The 26,202-nt window shown below is 42.7% G+C and overlaps 1 long non-coding RNA gene across 2 annotated transcripts in view; it reads left to right on the top strand.

Moving 5' to 3' along the window:
* The first annotated feature begins 671 nt into the window (after positions 1-671).
* LOC142826526 (uncharacterized) overlaps positions 672-26,202 on the top strand; it is a 31,790-nt gene continuing 6,259 nt past the window's right edge. Inside the window, exons 1-2 of one of the 2 annotated variants that reach the window (XR_012900719.2) lie at positions 672-2,682; positions 12,224-12,387. This is a non-coding gene — a long non-coding RNA (uncharacterized LOC142826526). The other variant, XR_012900718.2, reaches the window with a different exon arrangement.

Below are 26,202 nucleotides of genomic sequence, written 5' to 3'. Positions count from 1 at the left end.
CAGAAAGTCCAAGTTTAGACTTTTGAATAGCTTGAAAAATGGAGAATGTTACTTATCCATGAAGCCAGAAAGACTTTTCATAACAATACTGCAAGGGGTGCAAGAGAGAATTTATATTAAATAAGGTCTCTCAAACAAAACAGTGAAAATGCAGTGCTGCTTCTGGCAAAAGTTCTGCTTTCAGAGCAGGTGCTCTCCCACTGTTTAGGTATAAAGCCAGTACCCTCGCTAGCAGTGCAGAGATAAGGATAGCAGTTCTGATCCTCCATACAATAACCTTGTGACTGCCCACCCACCCACTTCCTTTTTGGCCAGGAGTCAGACCTCTACAGTTACAACACTGTGACATTTCTCATTTAAATAGCTGCAATAATGAAATTTACAATTTTATAAATCCTATGAACATGGAGTGGACCAAAATGGCCATGTCTTTGGTGGGGCCTTATTTATAATTACTATAATTCATCAGCATTTCCTAACTACATACTTTTAAAACTGAGCTGTCGCTGACATTTTAAAATCAATGTAATTAAACTGATTAATGTAATGGCTATATTAATTTGCTATAATTTTTTATAGTTTTGAGTTAGCCACATGGTTGCATGAAGAATTTTTAAGTAGAAATCCATCTGTTACTATAGCAAAACCTATTCCTAAAGCCACCTGTGGGAGCCTCTGAAATAAGGAAGGCTCCCTGTGAATGCATTTCTGACAACTTCCAAGTATTCAGTTGTGTGAATTTATATTTTAATCAATCTTTTGAGGGGTCTAGGGAAATGCTTCAAAATAACGGATGTTTTGTACTGTGAAAAATGATTATTCAAACTATTTAACTTTTAAATTGTAAACAAAAAGTTCTGGTTATGGTTTATTTGTTCATTTGGATATTTTTTAAAAGCTATACCAGAAACAAGTAGGTCTGTTGAGCTCCCAGGCAGGGTAAGGGGCAATTAAGGAGTGTGATGATTATATATCTCCCCCCTATGAAAAGGTTAATAAGGAGGGCCTGACAGGCCAATTATTTTATCTGGCTGCACCTGAAGATGGACCATGTTTAGAGATGAAGAGTACAGCTGGGGAGTGACTATAAAGCAGGGGTGAGGAACCTTTTTTGGGTTAGGGGGCTGCACACAAGTGGGAAGTAAAAAAAACAAAATGAAACTTCCTCACTGAGTGGCCCTTTACTGAGAACGAGAAAGACACTCCCCAAATTCCCCTTGCACATCAGACCCTAGGAAGGCCCAGCCTAGTAGATTTTGTGTGCTCTAGCCCTGGGTTGGATGGGGGCAGATGGGCAGGTGGGGGCTGGAGTGCCAGTGTGGGGTCCTAATACTGGGAGGAGGGCCCTGAGCCTCAGGGGCTGGATACAGCCCCTGGGCCTGAGGTTCTCCACCTGTGCTATAAAGGAAGACAGTTTAAAGATGTAGGGGATAGGGACAGAGTCTGTAGTCTCTGGGATTAGAAATGGCCGGGAGTGACAGGGACCAGTGAGTGGAGTGGAGCGGCGGGGAGCAGGCTTGCAGGGGAAGACTTGGTGTAGGATAAACCTACTATCTATTTGAAAGAGTTTATGCGTCTGTCAGTCTATTTGTTCAAGAATTCTTCCTAAACGGTAAGAGCTGGGACCACCAAGTTTGGCAGGCAGCTTCCTCTTATCATAACTTAAAGCGAGGTCAGGGTTTGGTTGTGTCAGGACAATGGTATGTGTGTGGAATGAGATTGTTTCTCATCAAATGGAAAGGGAGGGGTATGATAGCAGGGACAGTTATACTAATTTATGACCACAATGGGGCAGCAAGCATGGGGGACAGTTATAACCCAGAATGATCTCTGGGGAGCAGTCACTGGCTGGTAGCACAACCCCCTGCTACCCTGACCTGCCTCAGAGAGCAGCCACTGGTTGGACATCATGGCCTTTGGGGCCTCAGCTACCCCTGGGGAGAAGCTGCTGGCTAAGCCTCCCATACCTTCCAACCCCCTGTTATGAGCTCCCATCTCCTGATCAGACTTCTGCACCCTTGCCCCCTGTCTTGAGCCCCTCCTCACTCTCCAACCATGACTCCCGTACCCCCCTAGTTCCCAGGCTCTTACACAGAGCCCCCTCATTCCTCCATCCCTGAAGGACCTCAGCAATGCTGGCTAAGTCTTTTAATATGAAATCATTAGTTAGCTTATGTTTGGTTAAGGATATAAATGTGTATTATAAAGAAAGGCCTTGATTAACCAATAGAAGGAAGGCTATAGAAATAGTTATATGGACAGAAGGAGTGAAATAGGAAGAATGTCTGGCTCAAAGAATCTCTAATGAGACAAAGGAAGCTTTCTAAAAAGAGGCCTCTGTGACTGGTAAGGATCATTTAATAAGGTTTTACTTAAGGCAAAGAGAATGTGTTGAAAATGAGCTAATGTGGTCCTTCCCATTTCACACACCAGTATTAAAGCTTATGCGAATCCAGGTGCAGAGGAAAACCTGCTGGTCAGTGAGAAGGATAGAGGAAAGACTTTGGGAAGAAAGGAGATTGTAAATCTTACCTGGATGGGGACTGGAAAAAAGGGTGAACTGTCTCCTGTTAGTTTTTAACCAAAGTCAATATTTGGCGCTGACATTACTACTTTGTTGAAAGAGTTATTATTTTTTTTATACCGAGCAGATTTCTCTTGCCTGACCCCACTGGAGCTAAGGTGAGTCTAAGCACCCTGGGTTTAGCCTGTTTGTAAGTTTCTTGATCAAATGCTTATAATGTTTTGGATGTAGTAAATTGCTTATTCCTGAGGCTTTCTAGGCTTATTTAGATACATTGTATAAGCATCATTTGGACTTCATAAAACAATTTATTCTTAAATTAGTATTTGTTTTTGTATATTAATTTCAAATATTAATAATTCCAACATTTTGGCAACCCACAAAGCGATCTCAACATTAATTTATTTTGTTCTGAACCAGTGGTTTTTAAACGTTTTTTTCTCATGACCCAGTCAAAAAAAATTGATGTCCGTGACCCAACATAATTTGACTAGGATGTAGGCTCCGCGTGGGACTGAGGATGAGAACTTTGGGTGTAGGGGAAAAAGCTCTGGCTTCAGATGGGCAGAGCAGTGCTGGGGCAGGATGGGCTTACCTTGAGCAGCTGCTGGTCAGCAGTGCATGGGGGTTGCTAAGGCTGGCTTCCTGCCTCTCTTGGCACTGCAGATCATACTGTGCCCCAGAAGCAGCCAACAGCAGGATCCCAGCCAATAGGAGCGTGGAGCTAGTGCTCGGGGAAGAGGCAATTCACAGATCCCTGTGCGTTCCACACTTCCCCCCACCTAGGAGCCGGGCCTGCTGCCAGTTACTTCTGGGTCACAGCACAGGCTGCGGTGCCAGGACAGGCAGACAGCCTGCCTTAGCGCCCTCACTGGTCACCTGATCCTCCCGCAGCAATGAGACCCAGTAACTGACACTCCCCAATCCAGTACTGGGTTGTGGCCTGTAGTTTGAATACCACTGGTTTAAGCCACCAGAATAAAGGGGTAGTGACTTATCCTCTGGGGCTATTGAAGAGATATTGTGTAGCATAAGGGGAAACAGAGATAAATACCTTAGATATCTTCCTAAAATAGTGCTTGCCAATGGGTGGTTGAATGCCACTTACGTTTTAAAGAATAAGATCCATAGATCACCCTGGAAAGAAAGATAATAGGAACGAGTGCAAAAAAGCACAAGGTAATCCACTAATGTGAACTATGCCATCAAATGCCAGCAATGCCCCACTGCAATGTATATTGGCCAAACTGGACAATCTCCACGGGAAAGAATTAATGGACACAAATCAGATATCGAAAAGGCAATACACAAAAACCTGTTGGAGAACACTTTAATCTTCCAGGGTACTCATTAATGGATCTCCAAGTCGCCGTTTTCTTTCAGACCAATTCCACAAGCCAAATACACAGAGAAGGATTGGAACTTAACTTCATTTACAAGTTTAATTCTTATGCAAATGGTCTGAACCGGGATATGGGATGGCTTGCACACTATCTTCCACCTTTTAATGACTTAACCAACCAACCAATGGAGGTGCTAATGGCTCTTAGCCTCTTGGAACTGTTTGAACTATCTTATCACTGTCTCTTTTTCTTCCTCCTCTCCCCTTTTTCCTTCTCCACCCCCCCTCCCCTTATTTATTCTTGGATCTGAACTTCTTATACTCCAGTCATCTGAAGAAGTGAGTTTTGCTCATGAAAGCTCATGATACCATCTACATGTTTTGTTAGTCTTTAAGGGTATGTCTACACTACCCTCCTCATTCGTGGAATGAGGAGTACAGCTAGTTCGGATTAGGAAACCTAATCCGAACTAGCTACTCCGTGCCGCGTGTAGCCGCGCGGCACGGGGTTCGAACTGCCGGCATTTAAAAATGGCGCCGGCCGGCTTTATGCAAATGAAGCCCGGGAAATTCAAATCCCGGGCTTCATTTGCAATTGCGGTATGACTACATTACCCTCCTATTTCAAATTAGGAGGGTAGTGTAGATATACCCTAAGGTGCTACTAGACTGTTGTTTTTTTAAAGATAATCTCAGTGAGAAGAAGTTTCAGACGGAATCAGCTGATGAATGTGTCACTTTGGGAGATAAGTGATTTCAGGAAAGACAATGAGGAGTTAAGGCATTTATGCACAAGTTAACACTGCAGTTTAGAGGGAATTAAATAGTAGTGAGTTATGGAAATCTTAAAGAAGAAAATGTTTGATTTTGGTGTGACTAACAGGACTACCCCTCTGAAACTTGTAATTATGTAAGTCTTAAAGCAACACTTTGTAAACCCCTCTTCTTTTTGTTTCAAATGAACAGACTTTTAAAACTTCTACTAAAAATCTAGTTTAATCTTTCATTCATTCAAAGTTGTAAAACTGAAAGACCTTTTTTTCCCAAACACAAGTAGCAAGTGTTGTTTGGCTTGTGTTATTTTTTATCATATGAAGTTCAATATTCTTTTAAAATGAGGACCAGTGGATGTTATTGTGGCTATGGTAAAGGCAGTCAAAACCAATATAGTGGGAAGAGACTCTGGTCGTTTTTCAGTAATAAAATAACAGCTAAACGAGTAAGGTGCACAAGAGAAGCAATGTTGGGAATACTACTGTTGGTGGCTTTGAGTAATCAGACAGTCCTTTTGATAAGGATACAAGGGGACTTTCAGTGCAAAATAAACAATTAATATGAAAATTGACATGGCTAATTTAATATAGAAAACAAAAATGGAATTTAGCTCTGGAAGCAGTGTGCATTCCCCCATGGATTATGCAGCATATACTGTAAAAAGGGTAAATGAAATGTAAACAAAATATGCTACTCAATTAAAATCCTATAAGGACTCCAAAATAGAGCCTCAATAGGTTGTTTTCTTTTTCAGATCGCTATGTGCTTTGAAAGCAGAAATCACCCGGTACAAGAAGTTTATGTGCTTTTTTAAAAATTTATTTGTTCATCTATGAAAAATCTCATGCAAAAGTTGTTTTAATGATGGTGTAAAGTAAATGGTGTTAATGAAAATCTATATGGTGTTTTGTAAATAAAAGAACAATTGAAACTAAGTGATTGTACAAAACAGCATTTCTCAGACTGGGATCTGCAGATCCTGGGGGTTCAGAAGCCATGTCGGGCTCCAGGAGCTTTGTGAGTCATGATTCATGGACCCCTTAGAGCCAAACATGTCTGGAGATACCTGCCCTGCTGATGAATTCCGCCCCGTCCCTCCTATATGCTGCAGAACTGCTGTTCAACATGTGCAAGAGGCACTGGGAGGGAAGGGGGAGAAGGAGTGGGGATGGAGCATGCCCCTGGGAGGAGGTGAAACCTTGGGGGAAGGAGTGGAGGAAGAAGGATGATCAACATTCCTTGGACTTCTAGGCACAGGGACAGCCTTCAGGCTTCTGTGTGCTGCCTCTGCCTGGAAACTGTGAGCTGCAGGGCTGTACCAATAGGTGGAGGCAGCAGCAGCAGCAGGAGGCAGAGCTGCATGGCTACACCTACCCTAGAATCTAAAGCAGCGATGGGCAACCACAAATAGTGAGAGGGCCACATGAGTAGCCTTCCTTTATCTCAGTGGGCCACAGCAGCCCACAGGTGCAGCCCGAGTGGGCCACGGGTTGCCCACCACTGATCTAAAGGGAGATGCTGCCGCTTCTGGGGAGTCACCTAAGGGGAGCATCACATGCAGCCTGCACCCATACTGTGCCCCCTCCTTGCAGTGACGGATGGCTCAAAGGCAGTGCACCCACAGCTAGGGCTGGTAGGGCTGGCGTAGTGTTCCAGCCACACAGGGATTCAGGGTTCTAGCACTGAGAGGCATGGCTTTGTGCTGCCAGGGCAATGCTGTGGAGCTAGTCTCCCTAAAGGGAGCAGGTCCACCCACTACCCGTGCACCCAATGTGTCCTGATATTTTATTTTTGTGATCTGGTTACCCTACAAGTGGGGGTGAGACCTGAGTTGAACACCCACAGGAAAAATTGGAAGCTGGCACCTGTAGGCTTGTGCGTCCATGAAAAACTTTTAAATCAAGATGGGGGATCCTTGGCTTGCTGAACTTCAAGAATGGCTGGTGTAAAAGATATAAATCCCCCAGCTTGGGAACAAATCCAACTGATGGCTTAGGGCTGAACCTATTTTTGGCATTGCCCATCCTACTTCAGAAACAGTGCTGCAATCACTGCTGGACAAGGATGAACTTTGCCTGAATTTTATCCCTGCTACTGCTCCACCCCTCTATCAGCTCCTGCAGAAAAAGGTAGCAGGGGAATAGACCTGCCTCCCTTCGGCAGTTTATAATTCAAAAGAGGTTTTGGCAAGAAAAGTTCCAGATCTTTTGAACTGTTGATAGCCACTTCAGATGTGTTAACTCAGGGCTACCATGACAGAGAAATCTAGTGCTTATCCTGAAAGGAGAAGTACAGCCACAGAGAAAAACTTGCATTGACTGTATGGTGGGTCCTGACACACTGCAGATACCTAGTGGAGCTGGGATGCATAAAACTGTACACTGCTCAGACTCCTGTAAAGAATCTTTTGTCTAGTAAAATTAAAGATGCCACAGTGACTAGTTTTAGGTTGACCTGGAGGCCTGGCTGCTGAAAAAACACCAACTCGCAATCTGTCCTCTTACACAACCCTCACTGTTGCAAGTAAGATTATTAATTGATGGTGTGCTGAATGTTCTCAAGAGAGCACTTTTATCCCACATGAAGTACACAATTTAAATTGTGATGGGATGCAGCATCAGGGTCAGATGATATATGATAATGGAGCATCTCGTCACTAAAACAGAACCCCAATCATAGGGTTTGCCCTTTGGGTTCCCTTAGTTCGGGCTGGCCCTGTGCAGTATGCGTGTAGTACACACTCAGCCCCTGGATGCTGAATTGACTCCTGTAGCAAAGGTATCATTCTGTAATAAAGAACAAGCACTAACTGCTGTAAAATGTTGAAACTCTCAGGCTGCGTCTAGACTGCAGGCTTCTTGTGCAAGAGATCTTCTGTAAAAACTTTTTGCCCACACTACAAAGCGATGCGCTTTTGCACAAGAAAGCGTCCAGACTGCATGGATGCTCTCTTGCAAGAAAGCTCTGATTGCCATGAACAGAAAGGCACCAGGGCACCTGTGCTTCTTTCGATAGGCTGTTTTTGCGCAAAAACCCCGTTTCCCGTCCACATGCTCCTTTTTGCACAAGAGCTCTTGCGCAAAAAGGAGTTATTCCTCATAGAAAGAGGAACATCTATACCGCAAAAACCCCTGGCTACGTCTAGACTGGCATGATTTTCCGGAAATGCTTTTAACGGAAAAGTTTTCCGTTAAAAGCATTTTCGGAAAAGAGCGTCTAGATTGGCACGGACACTTTTCCGCAAAAGCACTTTTTGCAGAAAAGCATCCGTGGCCAATCTAGACGCTCTTTTGCGCAAAAAAGCCCCGATGGCCATTTTCGTGATCGGGGCTTTTTTGCGCAAAACAAATCTCAGCTGTCTACACTGGCCCTTTTGCACAAAACTTTTGTGCAAAAGAGACTTTTGCCCGAACAGGAGCAGCATAGTATTTCCGCAAAAAGCACTGCTTTCTTACAGTAGAAAGTCAGTGCTTTTGCAGAAATTCAAGCGGCCAGTGTAGACAGCTGGCTGATTTTCCGGAAAAACTGGCCAGGCTAGACACAGCCCCCTGTTCTGTCGATTCACTGCGCAAAAACTCTGCAGTGTAGACATAGCCTCAGGGTCTGTGGGATGCTTGCCACTGTATCTTCCTTGGTTCTAGTGTGAATTTATTTTGCAGTGCAGATCATAAGCCTTTGTGCTATCAACCCCTTCTGCCCTGTGTATGGGACATAGGACGTAAAGGGGTTGTCTCATTCAGTGATCCATGTAGTTAAAAGCTCATTGCAGGCATGAGGAAGTAAGCAAGGAAAACAGTGGATGAAACTGCAAAAGAAGTGAGGCTGGCAAGGCCTCCAATGTGAGTCCCGCCCCTGCTTATCCAATCATTGCTGTTATCACTTGAGCACCAGCAGAAAACATTTGTAAGCAGGATATGAATGAATGCTTTCCTGACAGCTAGCCAGGAGGTAGAGAGACTTTGGGTGTGTTTATATACAGTTTGCTCCTGCTCTGCTTAGCTAGGGTGGTGTCAAAAAAATCAGCTTTAGCTGGTGTTGGGTTACAAACCACTTTAGACTGACTGCCAGGGTAGTGAGATATTGTTGCAAATGTTGTAATTATTGTAGGAATGCTGTATTTAACCTGTTCCAAATGAGGGGGGGGGGTCACTATTAGTTGATAGAACCTTGTTAAGACAGGAACTTGAAAGCAAGAGTCCTGTTATTATAGTAGGAAGGGGGCTGTAGTCTAGCCAGGAGGCTATTCCCCTGGGCTAGTTTAACTTTTTCCTCCCTGCTGTTCAAAGAAAGAGCTAAATAGGTTTTGTTAGCAGTCTCTTTGTTATGGTAAATGCTCAATCAGAGCTAAAAATCACTTGTGTTGGAATTTAACAGATTTATTTGGGCATATGTCTTTATGGGCAAAACCCACCCCCACTTCCTCAGATGCATGGAGAGGAAATTACAGAGCAGGGCATAAATAAGGGAGTTACCTTATCAAGTGGAGGACAAGTAGGCCAATTCAGTTAGGTTGGGTGACGCCCACTCTCAACAGTCCATGAGAGGGTGTGAATACCAAGAGAGGAAAAATTGCTTTTGTAATGACCCAGGGATTCCCAGACCCTACTCAAACCCAGATTAACAGTATCTGTATTGCAACTCTTCAGTTTCTCTTTGAAGACTAGTAATAGAGATGTAGCCATGTTAGTCTGGTCTAGCTGAAACAAAAGTCAGGACGATGAAGCACTTTAAAAACTAACAAGATGGTTTATTAGGTGATGAGCTTTCGTGGGCCAGACCCACTTCCTCAGATCAAGTTGTGGAAGAAAATCGGCATGACCATATATACCAAAGGGATACAATCAAAAAAAGTGAACACATATTAAAAGGACAAATCAAATTTCAGAACAGAGGGGGGAAGGTTAATGTCTGTGAGCTAATGATATTAGAGGTGATAATTGGGGAAGCTATCTTTGTAATGGGTAGGATAATTAGCATCTTTGTTAAGGCCCAGGCGTAAAGTGTCAAATTTAAGCATGAATGACAGTTCAGATGTTTCTCTTTAAAGTCTTGTGTTAAAATGTCTTTTAATGCAGGAATATGTGATACCATCATTGGACCTAACCAATTCAGTTATAAGATCAAGAACACATATTCCTGCTCATCCAGAAATATAATTTATGCCATCATGTGCTGACAGTGTCCATCTTCTATGTACATTGGACAAATGTCTCAGACACTTCGCCAAAGAATCAGTACACACAAAACAGATATTAGACAGTTTCACAAAGAAAAAAGTTTCTTGCCATTTCAACCAGAAAGGGCATTGTCTCAACGACTTGACTACCTGCATCCTGCTTCAAAGACATTTTAACACAAGACTTCAAAGAGAAACCTCTGAACTGTCATTCATGCTGAAATTTGACACTTTATGACTGGGCCTTAACAAAGATGCTAATTATCTTACCCATTACAAAGATAGCTTCCCCAATTATCACCTCTAATATCATTAGCACACAGACATTAATCTCCCCCCCCCCCATCTCCCCTCTGTTCTGAAATTTGATTTGTCCTTTTTATATGTGTTCACTTTTTTTTATTGTATCCCTTTGGTATATATGGTCATGCCAATTTTCTTTCACAATTTGATCTGAGGAAGTGGGTCTAGCCCACAAAAGCTCATCACTAATAAACCGTCTTTAAAGTGCTACATAGTCTTGTCTTTTCTTTGAAGACTGTTTTTGAAAGTTTTTTGTTGTTGAAGGATGGCCACTTTTAAATCTTCTACTGAATTTGTAGGGAGATTGAAGTGTTCTACTGGTTTATGTATGTTGCCATTCTTGATGTGCAATCTGTGTTCATTTATTCTTTTGTGTAGAGACAGTCCAGTTTGGCCAATGTTCATGGCAGAGGCACATTGATGATACATGATGGTATATATCACATTGATAGATGTGCAAACATTAACAGACTCGTGTTTTTTTAAAAAGGTAAAAATTACTAACATTTGCCCGATTTGTGCTAAAAACAATCCATTGGGAAAAACAAAATGTGGATTTATTCAGGCACAGCACTTGAGAGATCCTTGAGATTTCAGACTGACTATATACCCTGAGATTTCTGACTTGGGGGGAATTAAGGACAATCAAAACAATGGTGAAAAAAGTAATGTGAGTGAAACAGGCAAAGACTGGACGAATTACTTATTCTTACGGCTTTAAAGAGATGTAAAATACAATTACCATTGTCTCTCCCATTACTTGCCATGAGAGGCACAAAAACAACTCCCAGAACATTGATTTGTTGTTCCCATGCCAAACTTAATCAAGGAAAGTTGGTCACAGAACAATGGGTAAAATAACCCGTGAAAAAAGTTACAAGATATATATGTTTCTAGTGCACTGCAGCAGAGACATGATACTTCCAAAATGAAGGAAAACATTAACAAATAAGCACAAACTGGCAAGTGTGGAGAGTGATGGTGCTGTTAACTCTGGGGGGGGGGGAGGAAATCTGCTTCCAGCACAAGGGTAGGGAGGCCCCTGGGAGATCAACAGCAGCAATTTCGATCTTCTCTGTAGTGTAGACTTACCCTTAGGGATTAACTAGTACTCCTGCTGGGAATAAGCATACAATATGGGATTACATTCATGGTAAAATTGTAATTCAAAGCTTTGGTAGTTATCAATATAATTGTGATAATTGTGACTTTGATTTTGTGTTGTCAAGTTTCTTAGGTCTACAAAATATTGCAAAATAAAAAAAAGTTAAAATGTTTAATGTAGTAAACCTGATATAGTATTTGGGATTGTAAAATGGGGAAAGTAGGACAACTCTAAGTTACAGATTGGAAGGTAAAGTTTTGCCATAGATTAGTAAATGACTAAAAAAAAAGAAAACAGAGTATCAATTAATAGTCAATTTTCAGTATTATGAGTGACTAATATTAGGATCTAAAATATCTGCTCTGGGGTTGGTTTTAATATGTTAATAAATGAACTGTAAATGCAGTAAGGAGGCTAAATTTATAGGTGACAAAGACTATTTACATTTTTTCAAAATTAGTGATGATTGTGAGGAACTCCCATGGCACCTACAAATCTAGGTGAATGTGCAGCATGATGGAAGATATAATTCAGTATTGACAAATGGAAGGAAAAATAAGTTGTAAGAAATTACTTTGAACTATTGATATATATTTATCAGTTTGAAATTAACTGTAATCACTCATAGAAAAAGATATGAGTGTCATTTTGGATAGCCTATTGAAAACCTCTCCATGTGCAGTGACTAACCCCCTCCCCTTTCCCCCTCCAATGCTGTTTTCTCTTAGTAGCGCTCAGAAGCAGAAAAGGTGAAAGTTCACTAACTTATGTTTTCTGGACAAAACTGTATTAAACAACCACCTGTTTTAATTGCCAAAAAATTTGGAGACACCATCTTATCAAGCAATATTAATAAACTTCCTTGTATATAAAATAATTAAGACCTATTTGAAATACTTAGAGGTTTCTAAAGTACAATTGCATAGCTAAAAATAGATCAACCGTTTTTACTTTCAGTTCTGTTTTTTTTTTTTTTTTTTTTTTTTTTTTTTTTTTAAGATAAACTGTTAAATGAGCTGTTTCCTTAATTGCAATACATGGACTTTGCCATTTGGAGGAGCCTGTGCCACAGAATGATAAGTTGAAGGAATCTAAATTATTTGCAAAGAAACCTTCACTTGTGAAATAGTCGGAACACAACCGGAGGTCTTTGGTCGACTCAGGTAAATACTGTATCCTGATTAGATTTATAATGTTTTTAGCATCTTACATTTTAGCATAAGTTAGAGTGACTTTTTGGGCTTTGTGCTGGTCATTAGTTGAGCACCAATTATTCTTCAGATGAAGTGCTACACACATTTTTTCAGTAGACTGCATAGTTGCTGAACATTTGAGGAGGAAACTAGTATTACAAAATTAGTTCAGCAACACTTCAAGCCCTCACACTTTTTGAAAGAGATGGAGTTTATTAAATTTTTGTAATGAGACAGATCTATGTTTGCTAAGTCTAGACAGTGTTTTCCAAGCTGTTTATTTCATTTCTTTTTAAGTGCTAATGTTTTTTCCTCTACTGCAGCAGCTCCTATGCATCTGTCTCTGTGAGTCATTAGGATTCAATTATGTTTAAAAAAAAACCAAACAAACACAAAGTTTCCATAATTTGGAAAGCTGCAGAAGCTCTGCGAAAAAAATCTGCTTCTGCTGTTTTCTGTGACATGGAAGCCAGACTAGTTTTGTGCTTAGCAGTATCCTTAACTTTTTAGTTAGTAGTATTGGGTCTATTCTTTCATAGTTGAACGAGGGTCATATGTGGAGTTTTCTATACATTAACTGAAGCTATATTTCCATAATAGTAATCTTGATTGAAGTTTTCACTATGGAGGCTAATTTCACTAATTGCCATTAACATATGTGAGTTCTGTATCTAGGTTAAATATTGTACCTTAAAGGAAAAACCTTAGTAACTAAATAGTAAACTAATATTTATTTGTGCAGATTTAAACAGATACTTTAATTTTTTTATGTTCCTTTGCTTCCATTCACATTTTAAATCCCTTCCCCTAGATCCTTCATATCGTGGGAATTTTCTGCCTGGCCAACTCAGGTTGAGCGCTCTGAGCATCAGTCCAAGAGAGGGGTCACTTAAGAGTAAAGAAAATTAACTTCTCTTAGAAGGGTTGAGGTAGCGTGGCTACTGCTGTTAACCTGTTCAATGAAGTGCCCTCTAGAGCACTGGGTCAGTTACATGTATCTACTATATATCAGAGAGTTTATGCATCTGTCTGTCTGTCCATCTGCAATTACATTTGTTCAAGAACCCTTCCTAAAAGGTAAGCACTAGGGCCACCAAATTTGTTAGCAGCTTCTTCTGCTAATAACTTAAAGCAAGGTCAGGTTTTTGTTGTGCCAGGACAATGAGATGTACTTGGAATGTGACTGTTTCACATCAAATGGAAAGGGAGGGTATGTTAGCAGGGACTGGTATACTCCTGAATGACCACAGGGGCAGCAAGTACTAAGGACATTAACAAGTAATTTACTAGTTGAGTAGTCGATGGAATTTCCATCGACTACTCGAGTAGTTGATAGGCACTTTTGCATTCCTCCTTTGAAATGTAGAGGAGCCCCCGCTGGGACTTCCTGCTTGCCCCGGGCTGCACATAGCGTGCCAAGCTTCGAAATGTACAAGAGTCCCTGGGGGCTCTTGTGCATTTCAAAGCGGAAGTGCCCTCGTGGAGCCTGGAGTCAGCGGGAGACTCTGAGTCCCCCACTGACCCTAGGGTTGCCATGTGTCCGGTATTGACCCAGACAGTCCGGTATTTTGACCTCCTGTCCGATAAAAAAAAAATCAGAAAATACTGGACACCTAAAATCTCCGGCATTTTCTGATTTTTTTCCCAGCCAGGAGTAAAAAATACTACTGCTTACTTGGTACCACAGGAACTGTCTGGCCGGAGCAGGAAGACAAGATGGTGGACAGCCGCCAGCAGCCTTTTAGGGCCAAAAAGTCTCAAAAGCATTTCTTAAAGGGGCCATGCATTTTTTAATAATATATATATATATATTTTGCTTAATAACTCTCGGGGTCCTTTTTTTTGCTTAACAATTTTGGTCTCCCCCTTTTTTCCCTCAACAGAATTTTTTCCCCAGTAGGGTTTTTTTGGGGGGGAGGGGAGAGGAGGGAGGTGTTTGGTATTCTTGGTCAAACTATCTGGCAACCCTAGCTGAGCTCGGACTTCATGCTGCGCTGCCGCTTTGAAATGACACGTGGAGCCCGGGGTCAGTGGAGGACTCCCCAGCTGACTCCAGGTTCCGTGGAAATGCCACAGGGAGCCTGGGGTCAGCTAGGGAGTCCCCATCTGACCCCGGACTCTGTGCGTCGCTTCCCCTATGCAATGCCAAAGCGGCAGCACTGCACGGAGCCCCGGTATGAGCTCTGAGTGGTGCTGCCACTTTGAAGTACCCTTTCTTCCCCTCCCCCCCTCGCTGCCTCTATCTAATGGAGGCAGCAAGGGGGGGAAATCAATTAGTCAACTAGTCCTTAACATCCTTAGCAATCACAAGGGAGAGTTATACTCAGAAATGACCACAGGAGTGCAGCAAGCACCCCAACCCTGGTGAGCAACTGCTGGCTGGCAGCACATCCTTGCCACTCCGGGCTGCCCATGGGAAGCAGCTGCCCAATGTGGTCATCTCTGCCATCTTGGGCTGGTCGCAGGGAGAAGCTGTTGGCCAGCCCTGGGAGAAGACAGCAGGAGGACTGCACGTCCCCCTCTCCCCACTTGGGCAGCCAGGGAGAAGCCAGCAGACGGGTCAGCTGCACCCCCTACCACTCCAGGCTGGCCCCAAGGAGAAGCTGGTGGAAGGCATATGCTGTCCCAACCCATCCTAGGCCAGCTCTGGGAGAAGCCGTCAGGTGGGCCGCGTTTCCATGCCTCCCTGGGCTGGCCCAGACCTGGGCAACGCTGGTAAGTCATATAATAAAAATTATTTGTGGACATTTGTTCATATTTATCTTAAACCAGAAAAATCTTATAAGTTAGAATTCTCTGAGAATTCTACTGTTGAGTGTGAAACATTTGTAATTTTAATATGTTAACATACTTTGCATTTCTTTCAGAGTCTCTTTGTAAATGTGGGCTCCCATTCTTTCAATGTTTATGCATACGCTTAGCTTTACTTGTGTATATAGTCCCATTGACGTCAATAATATTACTCATGTGAGTACTGTTAAGCAGGTATGTTAGCGTTTGCACATTCAGAACATTAGAGAAACCAGTACTCACTACTGCTTATTAGTATAAACCCTTAACTTTAGATTATTTATTTTAAGAAGAAAGTCTCAACTTGATTTCACAAATATCCCCTTTCTTTCATGTAAAAAGCTTATAATTTAAAGATGGAGTCTGAGGCTACATCTACACTGCACCATAGTTCAAAATAAGATATGCAATTTGAGCTACACAAATTGTGTATCTTATTTCAAAATAACTTATTTCATCATTTGGCGCTGTCTACACCGTGCCGAATTTCAAAATTACCTGCTGTTCTGAAACGTCCTTTACTCCTCATGGAATGAGGTTTACAGGGACGTTGGAATAGTGAACCCGAAATAACAGGCTTGCTGTGAAGACGCAGGATAGCTATTTCAAGATACCCATAATAGTGCTGCAGTGTAGACGTAGCCTGAGAGAAGCTTTCGGATTGAAAGTAAATTGCCATGAATACAGCCAAGCTGCTTTGAAGATGAGTTTCTCTCCCCAGTCAGATTTATCATATCTGTGGGAAAATACTTTAATTTCTGATACTTTCTGATGTGATTTTAATGATCACTTCTTACCAAAATCAGTATAAAATGCCTGTTTGTAAATGCAGTAGACCTAAGAATAATAACATGATTGACTTCTGATTATTTTAAAGCTATGGCTGCTGCTGAACTGGCATTGAACATGATTTTAATTCAATATGTAGCCAAGGACAAACTATGTACAATACTGTTTCAGAAATCATTGTGAAAGCCTGCTTGGATCAGGTATTTTGAGATCATTGTCCTTGTTCAGAATCCTCCAGCAGAACCTTCATTGCTCCTAATACAATCTCTAGCATGTAAGGCAAAATTGGGGCCCTTGTTAACAAAACTGCACCTCTAAAAGGATGAGAAAGTGAGATTCTGCCATTACATTGTCTCAGGAAGAAGATCAAAGTGACTTCAGTGAACTGAAAAGCACAGAAAATGTACTTGACCTTTATCGTTTCTGTATAATGCCTCAAAGTCTCAGAAAGACAAGGCTGGTTTGCTGCAATTCTCAGAATGATGTGGAAGCTTCTTTATTGAAGGAATCGGTGTCCTCAGAGGCAGATTTATTTCTCAAAGACTGCTGTGACCGGATACAGGTTTTATTTTAATGCAGAAATTGAGGTTTTTGCTTTGGCAATGTATCTCACCATTTTGTAGAGGTTTTACCAGAGTTAATACATCATGGCTGAACATGTCATGTAACTTAAGGTTTGGCAGTATACCACACTGCTTTTATTGTAGCCAGATTTTTCATGGACCTTCTGACTTAGAGCAAGATACATGGCAGTGAACAAAGACTCAAATGTCCTCTGTACTTCAGCATGTCTTGTCTTTCTGTGGTTTGACACCTTTAAGCCACTTCAGATTGTAAATTATTAGAGGAACATATATATATTATAATATTAAATAAAAAACAACAAGGAGTTCTGTGGCACCTTAAAGACCAACAGATTTATTTGGGCACAAACTTTCGAGCAATTCAGCTGATGAAGCGGATTTTTGCCAGAAAAGCTTATGCTCAAATAAATCTGTTAGTCTTTAAGGTGCTGCAGGACTAATTGCTGTTTTTGCAGATACAGACTAACATGGCTACCCCTCTGATAGATTAAATAGTAATCAAACCTAACAAGGTAAGCAAGCATTCCTATCCAGCCATGAAACAAAACAAACAAAATGTTATATCTCTACAATATTAGTAAGGTTTTCTGTGAGTTCATTAATTCAGTGGCTAAGCAGCAATTGTGTCATACTCCTGTGGTAGGTTAAGCCACTTTCAGACAGCTGCATCCTAAGCTATATCCCTTCACTTAGCATTCCACAGTGTGGCACAACAAAGAAACCCACAGCTTAACGTACACTGACCTTTGAGAATCACTACTGGTGCATGTGTAACTACAACAGACTACATTTGTGCACTCAGATGGGCAGAAATGTCAAGTCTAGTGGTTAGAGCAAGAATAGGAATCCAGGGTCCTGAAGTCAGAGGCCAAAGTTGGAATCAGAAGTTAGGAATTGGAGCCAAGAATCAGAACTGAGTTATCTGGAGCAAGGCAAGGCAGTGGCAGGACTGGACACAAAGCAGGAGCCATCACAGCCCCTGGGCTAATGCTTTGAACATCTGCCAAAATACTGCTGCTGGGGGTCTTAAGATTTGGTCTGGCCACTCTCTCCACCAATCAAGCAGTGTGGCCATTCCACAGCCTACTGCATGCCAGCTGCATTCCTTACGTTGCGGGGAGACTGCCTGGCTGTGCTGCAAGCCTTGATTCCTGACAGCACTAAGGATAGGAGTTAACCAATGCTTGTAGCTGTAGACAGGACCTTAGTCTTTTAAATTGCTGTAATTCTGTAGCTGAACAATACCCTTCTTTTCTCAGGGCTAGGCTTTCATTCTATTTGGCTGCAGACAAGACATGATGGTAATGTATTTGTTTTGGTTTCTTTAAAGCTCTCTGCAAAACAAAGGGTTATATCCACTGTTCCCCTCCTCCTCCAAAGAAAGCTCAGATTCTGAAGCATAGCAAAAAGCTGTTTAAGACCTCAACTTTGTAATTTCCATGGCACAGATGTATATCGTCTGTCGCGATGATAGTCATAAAAGCTCTGAAATAAGTGATAATTTTCATCTCAGATATTATCTTTTTTTGGTAGTGTTCTGCAACATGATTATGGTGAATGGTGTAGTTTCAAATAAAAATTATAGAATGCTACTGGCTGACTTGTAAAAGACAAAGGCCTGACTATAGTCTAGTGCATAATTCCTTGTTTGCTAAATAGCTTTGTGATATTAACATTATTTTGTGGCATGCTGCTGGAAGCTTAAGGGGGGAAATGTTATAGTTCTTTCACAATTCATTAGTTTGTAGGTGTCTCTGTTCTGATATTTACACAATGAATGACTCATAAGCTAAATGAATATGCCAGCCTAAGATTGCAGCCTATAGCGAAACCTGATGCCATTATATAAAAGTGTAGCAGTTGTCCATACTTGTGCTTTCACTTGATGAAGTATTTGCAAATTGGAAATGCTGTAGGTTACTTAAATGTGCTGTATTTTTATAAGATTTTTCTGAAATCTGTAGACTCTCACAATAATGGATTGGCCTCCTTTTCTCCACCCTTTATTGTTTGGGTTAAGTTCTACAACTCTTTTCAGTGCGTGATTTAGAACTGAGGCCTGGTCTACATTGAAAATTTACATTGGCATAGCTATGTCTCTTAGGGGAGTAAAAAAATCCATGACCCCGATAGCTATAACTATGCTGATCAGAGTTCCTTATAAGCTGAGTGCTTCTTAGGTGGACGCACAGGAGAGATTCAGGTGCTGCCCAGCTGATGGCAGAGTGCCCACAGACAGCAGCATGTGTTTCTATTGGTGGTACTCCTCTTTACATGTCTTGGGGCACATAACAAAATTTATTCCACACATGGATGGAAATAGCAGAGGAAATACGATGCTGCTGTAACCCCCAGTATAGACAGTGCTAGGGTACTGCTAATCTCCACTTGGAAATTAGTTTGGTACAATTTTGTTGCTCAGAGGCAGAGGTGAAATTAAGCAGGTATGTCCTGGTGCACAGCTCTGGCAAGAGCTGGTTGCGCTATAGCAAATGCCATCAGGAAGCTATTTAAAGAGCTGGCAGCAACCTGGGTTGCATTAGGACAGTATCTATGAGAAATTTTAAGTTACTTTCCCTGCTGCTAAGAGGTGTGAAAAATCTGCACCCCTGAACTCGGCAGTTTAACCTGACTTAACCTCTGATGTAGGCAGTGCTAGGCTGACAAGAGACTTCTCCCTTTGACCTAGTCACTCTTTGTTGAGGAGGAGGATTACCTACCTTGACAGTGAACCCTTCCATAGGCGAATGTAATGTTGTAATTGCATGCTGCAGCTGTTCTGCTTTAGTGTAAACCTGTCATCAGACCTACTATCAGAAATGCTGGTAAATTCTGTAAAGCAGCAGCAGCAGTTTCCTTTCGCTCCCTCCTTTTAAAGGCAATTTGATGTGCACAGATAAAATTGAACACTGGTTTTTATTTCAAGTTGGCAGCACAGATCTAACAATACTTTTAATGTGGAAACACTTGATACTACACTTTTCTAGTTATCTTAGTTCTCATTAAGTTTTTTTTCTTGCTCACTGATTTAATTTCTTTTGGTTTTATGAAAAACCAAATGTGTAAAACAGGTTCACCTATTTAGGATACTTATGTAAACAATTTTGCTTTCATATAACATACAGTACATGAAACCATGCTGCAGAACTGCAAGAAACAGGCTCAAAACAGGTTACTGGTCCCAGAATTTACATTTCTAAAACATTTCTCACATAAGTTATCATTATATCAGATATACCTGCTTACACTATAAGCTTTTCACGTCCCACTACATGTCTATAGAGGGCCTAATACTTTTGGGGAACTTACTGCAATATTTTTAATTACCAGAAAGCAGTGATTTCTTCAGTTTTAAAATGTGGATTTACAAATAGGAAATGCTGAGAACTCCTGTTCCAGGTTACTGTATAAATTTCAGATCTCCTATGATGGCTACAGTATTAGTAGCAGATTTTAAAGTGGGTCTTCTTAATAAGTTAGGGCAATCCATCATCTAAAGAAAACGTATTACTACCACATGTCATCACTTGGGAATGTAGATGCTAGAAATTTGCAGCTTTTCTATATCACACAATGTTTAAATTTTATGGGCAATCAGATCATGAAATCACAAAAAGGGCCATAACTCAAAGATACATAGTTTAATTTTCACCAAAATTGGCAGAAAGCTCTTCAACACAATTTATAGTGCAGCTGTGTACTCAAAATAGTACTGGTTGGGAAAACTTAGCCCCAGGTGATATTTTATGCATTTTCTTGTACTTTATTTGCCTTCACTTAAAGCAAAACTCTGTATGCACATGACAATCTAGCTTGTCTGTACCGTGTTCCAGTGTTGTCATGTGAATTATGCTAGATGGGGTTGTGTAATTGTAGCAGAAGCCAGACTTCTGGAGGAGGAATTAGATATATGATAATCAAGAAGCAGCATACTATACTGCCAGATCCTTCAGTGACATATAGCGAGATATAACAAGGACTATGGGGAGCATCAGCATCTTTGCACAAAAGATAAGGATCTGACTAAGCATTTCCTGCACATTTTAAGGCAACTGTAACAACTATGACTGACAACACAAATGTGTACACTATGTCCTTGAGCACAGATCTCCACAAAAAAGCTACCACGAAGTACAGGGTTGCAGATTAAACAAACTGCTGTTGAAGATAATATAAAAGTTGTGACCAAAAGAATGACAAATACTTTTAGCATTGAACCTGGATCAAGCCCAGACAACAGACAGACACTTGTAAACATTGCAACAACATCTACTGTGCCCTACCTGAAATTGCAGAAAGTTTGTGTATAAGAGACAATTGCACACCAGAAATGAAGCAGCTTGTAACCAGCAGACTCCAAAGGAGTGAGGTAGGCCTCTTTGATCCCATAAAAAGGCACAGTCTCACATAATTTGCTAATCTCAACATAGCAATCAAACAAAAGAAGTAGAATACAATACAAGCAATAATGATTGTCAAATACTGAGCAAGCTGACAGTTATCACCTGGTCCAGAGATGTTGATACCCAAGGTTTGTTGAATTATGAGCTGGCACTTGTCCAACTTTCCTTTTTCATCTTGGCTGGATCTGGAAGAAAGACCCTAAAGAGCAATATAGTGTCATGGCTGAAGAAAAAATTATAAAACAACAACTAGATAAGCTCTTGGAGGAGAGGTCCATCAATGGTTATTAGGATGGGCAGGTATCCCTACCCTCTGTTTTCCAGACGCTGGGAATGGGTAACAGGGAATGGATTACTTGATGATGACCTGTTCTGTTCATTCCCTCTGGAGCACTAGGCATTGGCCACTGCTGGAAGACATGATGCTGAACTAGCAGTTTGCTCTTCATTATTACTAGTTCTGTTGCCTCAGTCTCTGAGAGTACCTCATCTTTATTATCAGAAAAGATCAGGCTTGAGGGTAGGTATCTCCCCAACATTCTCAAGGAAATCCTTGAGCTTCTCAGCAATGATTTGACCTTCCTTCATTGATCCCTTTCATCCTTGGTGATCCAGTGGACCATCCGTTCTTTTTGCAGACTTTGTCTTCTGATGTACATAAGGAATTGCTGTTTCATTTATGCTTTGAACACTTGCTGAAATGTTGGAGTTGATCATTTGTGGTGTTCAGAAGTTACTGTGTTGCATCCACACAGAGAAAGGCCATCAAGGTGAATGTAAGGCATGGAAGCTTGGCCAATTAATTAAATATAATTAAAATAAATTCATATACTTTTATTTAATTGGGAAACCCACATAGCAGCTTTCTCTCCATGCTGTTCTCTTCACTGAGTTTATTACAAAGAAGAGAATTCCCCTTTGTATACAGAAGGTTTTAAAGTGACCCAGAACTCAGTGGCAAGCTGTAGTGGCACTCCTGTGGTGGCCCTCCCGTAGGTTTTAACCTTTCATTTCTTTAACAAAAAAAATCTAGTTTTTTGATGAAAAGATAACTTCAAAATGTGAGTACATGTATAAGCAGGGTCTGAATGAATGCTTCCCTGACAGCTAGCTGGGATGGGGAGAGACTTGGGTATGTTTATGTAAATACAGTTTGCTCCAGCTCTGCTTACATATTCAGCAGATACAGCTGTGTCAAAATGTGGTGTTGGGTATAAATCACTTTAATACTGAATGCAGGGATAGTGAAATATGGTTACCAATGAGTACAGGGAAGCAGGACTATGCTTAAATCTGTCCCAAGCGAGGGGGCCATCCTCAATTGAAGGAACCTCATTAATGCAGGGTCTTGTATGTTAGAGCCATGTGAAAGTGAGGGAGGGGACAGGTATCTTAATAAGGAGATTGTTCATTGTCACCAACGGTCCTCTGTAGATTGATCCAACCTGTTTCTCCACACTGATCTGACAACAGAGCTCAACAGACTTCATTAGGAGTCTCTATGTTATTTTAAATGCTCAGCCTGAGCTGAAACCAATTGTGGTAGGCCTATGATTTCTGCCCAGTGCTGGAAATTACTAAAAGCTGAAATCACTTGACATGGGATAGTATTTCTGCCCAGCCTGGAAAGAGCTGAAAGCTATTAAGAGATTGATGATGCAGAGGTCACAGCAGAGAGGCAGGTAGCAGCAGCAGGTGACAGACAGCTGATGAATGAGTGGCTGGTGAGGGAAAAACATGTGATGAACAGCCAGAAGGGCAGCTGGTGGGGAGGCAGCGAGGGCAGTGAGCAAGCGGGGGTAACCAGAAGATGCTGGGCTGGTCTTACCATGAGGCGAACTGAGGCGGCCTCCTCAGGTGCCAGACTGTGGGGGGAGAAGGGGGCGCCACTAGGACCCAGAGAATTGAGACCTTTCAAAGTTTTGGCTCAAGCGAGGGAGTATGGGGTGTCATTTGAGCTCCCGGCCTGAGGTGCCAAAATGTTGTAGGCCGGCCCTGAGAAGATGGCTGGTGGAGAGGTGTGTTGCACAAGTGGCCAGTAGAGCAGCGAGTGCCCAAACAGCAGAGCGAGTAAGGTGTCTCTTTCCCCTCTTTTGCCTAGGGTAGGAGGTGAACTCTGGAGATGCACCCCTGCTTATACATATAGTGCTTTCTTGTTGAGTCTGCAACAAACTGACACCAGCCTCCAGCCCAGTTCATTTAAATGGGTTGTGAATTGAAGCTTTAGTAACACGAACTATTAAACTATAAATCACTTTTTCAGAAATCTCAAATCTCTCAGGGTACGTCTGCACAGCATGCTTATTTTGAAATATAGCTTATTTCAGAATTTTTTTCCGAAATATCTTATTTCGAAATAGCACGTCTACACTACAGGGAAGCCTCAAAATCAGTCTGAGGCAGGCTTCCCTTATGTGGATGTGCTACCTTGATTTAGAGCCCTAAGAGGCACTGGGGAGTAATTTCTTTGAATGGCCCTGGGGAGGAGCTATGTCGAAATAGCTGCTCCGGAGCATCCATACTACTGCTATTCCATAATAGCTATTTCGGAATAAGCGTTATTCCTTGTGAAATGAGGTTTACAGCTATCGAAATAAGCCATCCGTTCTTTTGAAATAACGGAATTGCTGTGTAGACACTCACATTCTTATTTCGGAAATAACTGTGCTGTGTAGATGCACCCTCAGAGATTGTGGTTTGAGTTCCCCCATCCTTGCCTTTGCGATTCTTTGGATGTTTAAAATGCTGAAGTAATTACCAAAAGTCACCTTAAGCTATTCTTTAGTGGCACAGGGCCTCTTAGCTATTGATGAGCGTAAATGTGTTCGCCCGTGGTCGCGTTCGTCCTTTCTGTCTCTTCCCCTAATCCCGTGATCCCGTCACCCCATAAATCGCCTACCGGCATCCTAGTTAATTGTACTGTCGGCCCACCGGGCCTCTTTTTAGTTAGAGGTCGGCTTGCCTCCCGCAATGGGGAGAGGGGGGTCCGGGCCCACCCCCTCTCACGGATCCCAGCCCAGGGCCCTAAGGACTTGGACGTCAGGGTTGTCCGGTCTAGCTGGCAGGGTGTCTGCTGTAATGCACCAGCCCGCAGGCTCCCTTTGCCCGCCCGGGGCTGCTTCCTCTTTCCACCGGGTTTGGACCGCCGAGTCGGGGCTTACCTCCTCGGCTTGGGTCCCATCCGTTGTCCTCTTCCACGGGAGGACACTCTCGGTGCTCCCTCCTTCCAGCGACGCCAGCCGGGGTTTAAATTCCCGTGCCACTTCCCTCCAGAGGTGCCCTGCCCGGCCTGGCGTGGGCTCGTTTCCGGCCCTGCGCCGCAGCGGCGTGGTGACATCACCTGCGCAGTGACGTTGCCGGGAATCTCCAGCTTGCCTGGGCGTCTCACTGCCGCGGCCGCCCAGGAACACCTGGTGCATCGCCCCGCGGTTAGCGTCGAGGCCGCTTGGGCGGCTGATCGCGGGCTGGCCGGCTCCGAGGCTCCCGGCTCCGTCCCGAGAGCTGCCAGGCATGCGGCCACCGGGCGGTCCAGAGTGCGGAGCGTCTCTGCCCCGTCACAATGAGCTACTGGAATTTTAGGGTTTCTTTCAATCCCCGTACTTTGTGTGTTTGTGTGTGTACGTGTACATGTGAATAACACTGCATATGTCAGATTTCCCTTGTGCATTTTATTAGTTATTTTTCACCAAGGACCACTCCATGCTGGTTGAGGCCCCTGAAGAATCTCATTATTTTTCCTTGCATTGCATAAGGCTCTTTTCATACCAGCTTCCCTTGTGAGAAGGGCTAGATACAAATCTCTTTGGAGCCAATTAGTACTGTTCATGTGAGTTGACATGAGAACCTCACTCTCTTTAAGGGACAGAGGATGAAATTCACCAGTGTGCAGAGAATCAGTACAAGGTGTTATGCATCAATGGAGTCTCAATCTGTACTTGATCATTATTTCTATCCAACTGCATATGTTACATTTACATATTTAGGTGCCAATCCTGCTATTGGGTCTGTGCAAGTGGATCCTTGCATATAAACCATGTGAAGACCTATTGCGTTAGTAGGACTTCAAATGAGAAGAGTCTACTTGGCAGATCTGAATGCCACTAAAAACTAAATGTCATGTTTCATCTCTGAATCCGTTTTCCTGAACCGGGGGTGGGCAATAATTTTAGACTGGGGGACACTTCAGAAATTTTTGAAATGGCCCTGAGCCTCCCCAGAAGGGGCAGGGGACACTTCCGTGTTTCCCCGCTCACAGACCCGGATTGGCCTGGGGATGGGAGAAGCAGTGACGTCTTTGCCCTTCTCTCCCAGAGAGAACTGCCAGCTGTTCTGAACCCTGGTGGCTGGAGGAGACTTTGCTCCCCCCCCCTGCTCCCAGGTCATTCAGGGCCTGGGGGCATAGGGGAACCCAGGAAGTCTCTCCTTCCCTACCCCTGCCCTGCAAGGGGACACTGCACTTACAGTCCATCAACTGAGCAGCAGCTGATGGTTGACTCTAAGCACTGGGTGCCCCTTGCAGGGCGGGAGGAGACTTTGCGTGCTCCCCCTGCCTCCAGGTCAGTCAGGGCCTGGGGGTGGGTGGAGCATGTGAAATCTCCTCCCTCTCACCCTGTCCCAATCCTGCAAGGGGCACACAGCATTTAGAGTCAAACTGCCACATGCCCCTTGCAGAGTGGAGAGAGCGCACAAAGTCTCTTGCTCCCTGCCCCTGCCCTGCACGGGGTGTGCAGTCGATTGATTCTAAGTGTCATGCGCCCCTGGCGGAGGAAGAGACTTTACGCACTCCCCTGAGTCCAGACCCCGATTGGCCAATGGGTGGGAGTGCAGCAGGGCATCTGCAGGCTGGCCCCCAGCCCACGGAGGCCCTTTTGCAGCATTGCCCTGATGAATCTCAGCCACTCCTTCTACTTTAGTATAATCACTACACTGTATACTCAAGGGTATTCTCAGTCATTTATTCTGGATACTTGTGGTTAAAATATTTGTTATCTCTAAATTGCCAGAGACTTTTGATCACTGTGATTTATTGCATTAGCATGTTGACACTTAACTGCTTCTTACCTAAGATAGAGCAGGTGACTATGGTGTATTTAGTAGCTGCATTTGAAGTCACAGTAACCATATTAGTACAGCTGTCCAGCTCATGCCATATATAAAGGTGTTTATAGATTTGTTTTTATATACATTTATACATTTTGGAATTTTTTTTGGTGTACTAT

The sequence above is a fragment of the Pelodiscus sinensis genome, chromosome 1, assembly GCF_052426305.1.
Source record: "Pelodiscus sinensis isolate ZL-2025 chromosome 1, ASM5242630v1, whole genome shotgun sequence".
Classification (NCBI taxonomy): Eukaryota; Metazoa; Chordata; order Testudines; family Trionychidae; genus Pelodiscus; species Pelodiscus sinensis.
The sequence above is the reverse complement of the archived record's forward strand: the minus strand, read 5'-3'. Positions and strand labels throughout refer to the sequence as shown.